The sequence below is a fragment of the Oratosquilla oratoria genome, chromosome 22, assembly GCF_046742065.1.
Source record: "Oratosquilla oratoria isolate Oo_2021 chromosome 22, ASM4674206v1, whole genome shotgun sequence".
NCBI lineage: Eukaryota > Metazoa > Arthropoda > Malacostraca > Stomatopoda > Squillidae > Oratosquilla > Oratosquilla oratoria.
In genome coordinates this window covers 30,370,123-30,380,122 of record NC_134798.1, presented here as the reverse complement: position 1 = coordinate 30,380,122, position 10,000 = coordinate 30,370,123, and positions in this window count along the sequence as shown.

Sequence of the window (10,000 nt, the reverse complement as noted above, 5' to 3'; positions counted from 1 at the left end):
TAAACACATATTTATACACACACACACGCGCGCACTCACTTTGTGTGTGTGTGTGTGTGTGTGTGTGTGTATTCACCTCGGATCTGCTGCAGCCTCTTTTCGAGACAGCCAGACACCACCCTACGGCAGTGAGCTCAGAGCTCATTATTAGCAGATCTCTGGGTAGGTCTGAGACCACTCACACTCCACACACCGGGAATGCAAGGTCACAACTCCTTGACTAACGTCCCGTACCTACTCGCTGCTAGGTGAACAGGGGCTACGCGTGAAAGGAGACAAACCCAACTTGTCTCCGCCCGGCCGGGGAATCGAACCCCGGTTCTCCGGCTTGTGAGGCCAGTGCCTTACAAATCCGCCACCGGGCCGTGTGTGTGTGTGTGTGTGTGTGTGTGTGTGTGTGTGTGTGTGTGTGTGTGTGTGTGTGTGTGTGTGTGTGTGTGTGTGTGTGTGTGTGTGTGTGTGTGTGTGTGTGTGTGTGTGTGTGTGTGCGTGGGTGTGTGTGTGTGTGTGTGTGTGTGTGTGTGTGTGTGTGTGTGTGTGTGTGTGTGTGTGTGTGTGTGTGTGTGTGTGTGTGTGTGTGTGTGTGTGTGTGTGTGTGTGTGTGTGTGTGTGTGCATATAGCCATATATGTATATGCAGAACCAAGAAATTATGTGTTTAATTCATATTTTTCAAAGCTGTTTTGAGTGTCAGAAGCCACAATTTTAGAAAATGCTTCTAGAAGTTATTCGGAAAGACGTACGTATCTCAACATTTTACATAAAAATCTTAATGAGAGCGTAATGTTATCACAGTTGCATACAATCTACTTCTGATATTAATATATCAATTTTCTATTAGATATGTAATATATAAAAAATATTCAATTATAGTTTACAGAAATAAGATTAGTGTGCACCGCTTTGTAGAGATATATTGATTAAAATTTATTGAATAAAACAATAACATTTTAAAATTCAAAGTAGTGCAAGAAAATATTCTTGAATTCTCTGTTATAGTAACGTTTGTCTGACGTTACCCACCATGAAATAAAAAAATCTTTAATGTAGGTCTTAAAGTCCTCAGCATGAACACATGTTCTAAACAGAATGAAATCAGCTAACAAAAAGTTAGCACAAAATCCTTATGATGTGTTGTGTTGTAAACGGCAATATCCTTTTCCATTTAAAAGGTACACTTGTTGTTTTATTCTAAGGCCAAACATATCCAGAGCGAGGGAGTTCCAATAAACATATTTCAATTAATCTTTCCCTCCCTGAGATTGCTTTTTTTTTTGTCATTATTCCAAAAAATAGACGACGTTATTCAGCTGTGTGGTTTCACCAACTACAATAGAGAGATTCGAGTTACCGGAGTTTGTGGCAGACAACTATGAATCAAAATATCATTACTACATTGCATACCATACGTTCTTCAGCTCTGTACCACGGTGCAACTCTTTCATTTTTGCTAATGGAAGACGACCACATTCAGCTTTGAGGTAGTCCTTTTGATATCTAGAGGGTGAAACTTTTCTTGAATATCATTTTCTTTGCTGAGGGGTCTATTTGCTTTGTTGTTTTATTGAATCTTCCTCCAGATGGTTTTATTTAGGTGTAAAATAAGCTTTTACTTGGAAAGAGGTAAACACACAATTCTCTTTGTGATGAACGTTATAATGAAAGAGGTTCCAAAAATGATCATTATTGGCTCTATGAATGAAAAGAAATACTATGAAATAGAGTACAATAGAATAAAATGAAATAAAGTTCAATAAAATAGAATTAATTCAATACGTCAAGAGAGGAATGAATAGCCACACAGATATGCATTGTATGTTAGGAGCTTGTGTACATATGTTTCCAATCAAACTTGGATTGGATACACTTAAGGTTTCTATCCCATGCTGTATCTGTCTGGTGGGACTTGGACGAAGCTCAATGCACTGGGTATTCCATGAACCAAGGATATGTATTCCTCTAGATGTTTTCTTTTAATTTTAATCCTTAGCATAAGTAATTGCGCTAAGTTTAATGAAAATATCTAGTGTTAAATATATACACACACACACATATATATATATATATATATATATATATGCAGTATATGTATATATATATATACATGTATGTATATGTATGTATATATATATATATATATATATATATATATATATATGTTTATGTATATATATGTTTTTGTATATATATATATATATATACATATATATATATATATATATATATAAACTATAGACAAATGTTATCAAAATCAAGGGATCGGATTTTTTTTTCTTTAAACAACCTATTGTTATGAGTATATTGAGACCTCTGCTAGAGCAACTTATCATTTGTTCAGAATCTGTTGTTAGCCTAGACCAGATTTATGAAGTAATACTCAGGGATAGAATAGTTGAGATAGAATGTAATTCATTCAATTCTGACGATTTTCCTCTGGTGTATAGAGCCATCTGACTTTATCTAGAACAGAATATGTAAAGAGATACAAAAATATGGAAAGACTTTCGAGCTATTGTATGATCTACTCAACCCCAGGGTTTCTTCTCTGTTAAATAAAATCATCTAGTAGGAAAGAAAAAATGATAATGACGCTGCCGCACGCGGAAACCCATTTTAGAATACCAAAATAAATTACTTATCAACATATATACGTACTTACTCATTTACTCATTTACTCATATACTTGTTTACTCATTTACTCATTTACTCATTTATTCATTTGTTTGTTTACTTGTTTGCTTGTTTACTTGTTTACTTGTTTACTTGTTTACTTGTTTACTTGTTTACTTGTTTACTTGTTTACTCATTTACTCATTTAATAGTTCACTCATTTACTCATTTACTCATTTAATCGTTCACTCATTTACCCATTTACTCATTTACTCGTTTACTCATTTACTCATTTACTCAATTAGTCATGTACTCATTTGCTCATCTTCTTTTATACACATTTACTCATTAACTGATACATTAATTTACTCATTTACTCGTATATTTATCAACTCACTCATTTACTTATTTACTCAATTACTCGTTCGCTCATTTACCCATTTATTTCAAATTTTCTTAATATTTTTTGTGTGGTACTTTGTCAAATGTTTTTTGTAAATCTAAGAAGGTACAATATGCCCATACGTCCCTTTCTTGTATTATTCCTATTGGCCTCGAGTAAAAACATATCAAGTTTGTGGGGCACGATCTTCCGCGTCTAAATCTAAATTGTTTTGGATTTAGTATATCATTCTCTTCCAAATGTTTAATCCATTTACTTTTGATAATTTTTTTCATGTTTTTGCTATTGTACTAATAAGGGAGACCGGTCTATAGTGTGTGTGTGTGTGAGTACGTGTGTTTGTGTGTGTTTGTGTGTATGTATGTGTGTGTGTGTGTGTGTGTGTGTGTGTGTGTGTGTGTGTGTGTGTGTGTGTGTGTGTGTGTGTGTGTGTGTGTGTGTGTGTGTGTGTGTGTGTGTGTGTGTGTGTGTGTGTGTGTGTGTGTGTGTGTGTGTGTGTGTGTGCGCGTGTGTGTTTGTTCCATCTGTTTCTCTCCTAATCCTCTCAGTTAAGACCCTCCCATAAGCATGGATAAAATTTTGTGGTAAGATAGATAAATAAAAAAAAAATAAGCAAAAAGTAAGAATTTTTTTTATACCTATATGTATTTGGAAAAGGCTTATGAAAGGGTAGATAGGAAGGCAATGTGTGAGGTATTGCAGATATATGGGATAAACTTATAAGGCCAGTCAAGAGTTTTACGAGAGTAGCAGAGCATGTATTAGAATTAGAAAAGGGGAGAGAACGAGTATTTTGAGGTAAACGTGGGATTGCGTCAGAAATGTGTCATGTCGCCACAGTTGTTCAATATGTACATGGATGGTGTGGTACGAGAGATAAATGCAAGGATAAAGGGCAGGGGATTAGAGTTAGTCAAAGAAAATGGAGAAAAGTGGGAGATGAGCCAGTTGCTGTTTGCTGACGACACTGCACTTATGGCAGGATCAGAGGAGGTGTTAAGGGAGTTAGTGATGGAATTTGGGAAGGTATGCAATAGGACAATGTTGAAGATAAATGTAGGTAAAGGTAAGGTGATGAGATGTACAAAGGAATAGGATGGCAGCGATTTGGAAGTAAATATTAAAGGAGAGAAGCTGGAGGACTTGGATAGCTTTGGGTATTTGGGATCGCATGTAGCAGGAAAGGGAGGAGTGGAGGTGGAGGTAAATTGTACACTGAAAGAAGCAAGCAAGTGCCTTGGGGGATTAGAACATGTAATGAGAAATAGGGATTTGGGAATGGATGCAAAGAGGATAGTATATGAAGGGGTGGATTTGCCGAAAGCACTGTATGGAGCAGACACTTGGAAAAGAAAACAGAAAGGAAAAGTTTAATGGAAATATAGTAGGGGTTACAAGGTTGTATAGAGTGAGAAATGAGTAAGTGAAGAGGAAAGAGGAATGGAAAACGAGATGGCAATTGGGCTGATGAAATATTATTGGGATACTTTGGACACATGGAAAGAATGAGTAAAGAAAGAGGTGTGGAAGGCAGAGATGGATGTAGTGAACATGAATGGGCGACCGAGGATGACTTGGATGGGCGGAGTGAAAGGGGAGTTGAGAAGAATGGGGATGTCTCTTGACCAGGGAAGAGAACACAGACCCTCTTATGCCTTTGCCTCTTTAGGAACGTCCCATTTGGGCAACAGAGAGTATGATGCCTAGTCCTATTCCCGATTTTATTTTGTGTCTTATACAGTGTTATATATATATGAATATATATATATATACATATACATATATATATATAAATAGATATATATATATACTGTATATATATATATATATATATATATATATATATATATATATATATATGTATGTATATATCTACAACACTGAATGGGTCCCAGTTTTAAGAGATACATTTTTATCAACCATAATGCACTTTAATTCTAAGCCATCAACATCGGAAAAACCATGGAGGCACATGCAGAAATTGAAACGTGGTACGCCCGAGGACTCGAACCGACGGTGGCAAGCACGTGACCAGTGCTTGATGGTATATTGGTCTAAGTCACTACAGCACTAGTCACGTGCTTGCCACTGTAGGATCGAGTCCTAGGGCGAACAACGTTTCAATTTCTGCATGTGCCTCCACGGTTTTTCTGATGTTGATAGCTTTGAATTAAAGTGCATTGTGGTTGATAATATATATATATATATATATATATATATATATATGTATATATACATATATATATAGATGCATATATATATACATAAATATATACATATATACATACATAAATGTATATATATATATATATATATATATATATATATGTGCAGATATAAAGGAAGCGGAAGCACGAGAAGAGCTTTGAGTTTTAATTGCCGATATTTCGACACTAGTCTTTTACAAAGTACTATCTTGAAAAAGACTAGAGTGTCGAAATGTCGGTAATAAAAAATCAAAGCTCTTCTCATTTTCCGTTGCCTCTCTGTCCTCAAATTTGTCACGTTGAATAATTATATATATATATATATATATATATATATATATATATATATATATATGTATGTATATGTGTAGGTTTTAAGACAGATTGAACATTTTTAGAAGCTCCTCCATAGGATACGAACCCTGACCCGTGATTATCGACGCACGGGTCAGGGTTCGTATCCCATGCGGAGCTTCTAAAAATGTTCATATATGTATATATATATATATATATATATACATATATACATATATATATATACATATATATATACAGTATACATACATATATATACAGCATACATACATATATATATATATATTGTTACGGGACGGGCTGGTTAGTGAAGAGACGTTACGTATAACGGATAAGTGCTTAAGAACCAGCTCACTTCTAGAAGCCACTGTAGGACTGAACTATCTGGTCAGGGCCTAGATAATTCGTAAGACTAGAAGTAAAGGTAACAAAGAAGATTCCAGGAAAGGAATATTAAACTAGCGATAAAACTAGTAAACGAAATTATTAATATGGAAAATATTTACAGGCAATCAACACAAAAGAGAATGGGCAGTAGGGTCAATGGGACCGTTACATGATTATAAGAATATGGAAATTATCGTTCAAATAAGAAACACAAGATACGTATACAATATGGTACTATCTAAGTACAAAGAGATCAGGAACATGCATCAGAATAAGTAATAAGTACAAATATAAGTATAAAGTAATGCAATGTATATCAGACACGTAATGTAGGCAAAAAGGGTGATCACTTCACACCAATCGTCTCATGAGTCTAAACTTCCAGTTTTTATCAAGAGATAAGATATGCGAGAAAATGACGAGGAGTGAGCGATTTCCACCGCTTATATACCATTGGACCGGAAGCGGGATACTTCCGGGTGAGCGAAAGAGGGGGAGGAGGGTAAGTTAACACACGTCAACATGGGTAGTTTTAAGACCCTCGACTCGCTTGAACAATCTACTTATTTAGTAACTGTCAAATCTGTGCGCTCCGAACTATTCAGGATTTCGCTTGTCTGTTTGTTCTACAAGAGTGCGCACCTCTCCGCACGTAGGCAAGATTACATATAGTGGACGGGCGTTACTGCTTAACATTGTTACAATACATACATAGACAAGAAATATGAACATAGTTATGTAATACAAAGGAACACAATTCTATAACATAATTACACATATGACGTAATATCTAATATTACGTTACACCTCCACCGTTTGGGAAAGCTTTTCACTTTCTGTTGAAAAGCTATGTTCTAGAAAGGACGTCGGCTAAAACATTAAAGACGCCTTTTATATGATGAATTGTTAGATTAAAGGGTTGGAGAAATAAACTCCAACGTGTAAGTCTCGGATTCTTGTTTTTCATAGTCTGTAGGAACTTTAAGGGGTTGTGATCCGAATATACTTGAATGGTAGTTGAGGAACCCAGGTAGACTTCGAAGTGGATAAGGGTCTGGACCAAAGCGAGCGTCTCCTTCTCAATTGTTGAGTAGTTCTTCTGCGCAGGGGACAGCTTCTTGCTGTTGTAGGCGATAGCGTGAAGAACTTCATTGTGTTCTTGCAAGAGGGCGGCACCGATACCGGTGTCGCTGGCGTCGACTTGCAGAAGAAAGGGTCGTTGGAAATCGGGTGCCCTTAGAACTGGTGCGTTAGTGAGAAGGGACTTCAGGTTTTTGAAGGCCGTCTCACAGGTAGGTGTCCACACGAAGTCGTGGTCTTTTCTCAACAGGTCAGTCAATGGTTCTGCTACATCTTGTTTCTCAGATAAGTGAAGATTTTGTAGTATCTGGGAGTTTTCCAAGGGAATCTCAGGAGGATTAGGCAGGTTATCAGGAGGCTCTTCCGATTCTATTGTGGTAGAGCTGCAAATTGGAATTGGATCTCTGGAATGATAAGGTTTTAAGGTATTTATGTGACAGAGACGGGAACTATTTCTTCTGTCTGGAGTTTTGATTATGTAGTTGAGATCACTGGCTCTGGACAAGACTTCATAGGGTCCTTTGTATTTAGCCTGCAATGGATCTCCTAGTATGGGAAGATAAAGTAACACTTGATCTCCCGGAGAGAAAGTTCTAAGTTTAGAATTTTTATCATACCAACCTTTCATTACTCGTTGAGCATTCGTCAAGTTCTCTCTTGCCAACTTCCAAGCTTCTAACAACTTCTCGGTGACCTGGGACACGTATTTCAAAGAAGGAACTGGTGGTTCTTCTTTCATCCATTGTTCATGTTGGATCTTTAGGGGGCCACGGACTTCATGACCGAAGACTAATTCTGACGGGCTGAATCCAAGGCTTTCTTGAATTGTTGTTCGGGTGGCGAACAACAAAAAGGGGAGTCCGTCTTCCCAATTTCGAGTGTTCTCAGCACAGAAGATTCTTAACATTGTCTTGAGCGTTTGGTGAAAGCGGTCTAGAGCACCTTGTGATTGAGGATGATAGGCGGAGGAAGTTACATGATTTATACCTAGTGTTACAAGAGTTTCTCTAAACTTGTTGGAAAGAAAATTACTTCCTTGATCACTTTGAATGTTCTTAGGAAATCCTACCATAGTGAAATATTTCAACATTTCTCTGATTATGTTTTGAGCTTTAATATTTTTCAAAGGAATTGCTTCTGGAAAACGAGTGCTCATACACATGATTGTGAGAATGTACTGATTTCCTTTACTTGAAGGAGGTAAAGGTCCTACACAGTCAATAAGAACTTTTTTAAATGGCTCTTCCATTACAGGAATGGGATGGAGTGGAGCTTCTACAATTTTCTGGTTGGGCTTACCTACAAGTTGACATGTATGACATGTTTTACAATATTGGGCAACATCTTTGACAACCGTGGGCCAATGGAAATGTTGGGTTATGTTGAACAAGGTCTTTCTTACCCCTAAGTGACCTGCTAAGGGAGTATCATGAGCCAATCTTAGAACATTATTCCTGAAACCAAGAGGGAGGACTATTTGATTCCTTACTTGCCATGGCTGGTCAGCGGTTGTGGTGGATGCTCTCCATTTTCGCATTAGGACTCCGTTTTCTATATAGAAACCTCGTGACATATTTTCAACTTCTTCTGGAGATGAAACAATCTCGTACAAATTTTTAAGAGAATGATCTGACTTCTGTTCTTTGATTAATTCTGCTCTAGATAGAGAAACTGGTGAAGAAGAAGATGGGTCAGTTTGGGAGAATAGGGATTCTAAATTATAGGTCTCCTCTTCAGATTTCTTGTACTGAGATCTGGTTACAGCACAAGCGGGAAACAACTGTAAGTTATCTGAAGGTTCTACTGAGGTCTTAGGGTTATTTGTTATTAAAGGAGAAATGACTTTGCTTCCAGCGATGTCATTGGCCAACAATAAGGATATTCCTACTATGGGAAGAGAGTCTACTACTGCTACTTTAACCATTCCGGTTGTTAAATCAGACCGCAAGAAAACATTATGTAATGGACATTTTACAATTCCTCCAACTCCTTCTATCAATATATCATAACCTGTATATGACTCACCCAGATTCTGCAAGACAGAATCTAAAATCAGACTTTGCTTTGCTCCTGTGTCTCGGAGTATGGAAATAGGATATTGTTGTGAATTACTACTATGAGATATAGTTCCTGAAGATACAAATGGTTTGAAACAAGGATCATGATCTGATGAGGGGGGTTCTACATTACTTGACAATACCGGCTTCTTTGGTAGTTTATCCTGAATAGAGGATTTTGAATCATCTGATTTTATATTACTTACAAGAGTTGGTGTCTTATTGGAGAATGAGGGTGTCAGTCTCTTTCTGCAATTAGAAATGTGATGGCCAACCTGTTTACAATATGAACAAGTTACAGGGGGATTAGTCTTAAACCTGTCCATTCTTTGCCAAGGTTGGTTTGGAGGATATTGATTGAAATCAGACCTGTAACTGAAATGTGATGGGCTAGACTGATTTTCAAAGTGTTTCTTTGGGGACCAAGGATCAGAGTATTTTGTTGAATCTGGAATATATGACTTTGACTTTTGGGATTCCATTTGTCTTGACTTAGGTTTATGATTTAGTGTGAACTCATCAGCCAATACAGCAGCTTTAGTTAAAGTTTCGGGAACATGATCATCTATAAAAATCCTAAGATCTGTCTCTAAGGTATTCTTAAACTGCTCCAATAAAATCAACTGTTTAAGTCTATCTAAGGTGTCCGTTTCACTAGCCAAACACCACCTATTGAATAACCTCTCTTGTTGAGCCGCATATTCTACGTATGTTAACTGAGGTGTCTTCCTATAATTACGGAATTTCTGTCTATAGGCCTCTGGTATTAGTTCATAAGCTTTTAAAATACAAGCTTTCATATTATCATACTCGCTTTCTGCTTCTGAAAGAGAAGTATAAATTTGCTGAGCCTTACCCTTAAATTGTGTTTTGAATGATTAATGGCCAATTTTCTTTAGGAATTTGTAACTGTTGCGCCAATTTTTCCCACTGAAGAAAGAA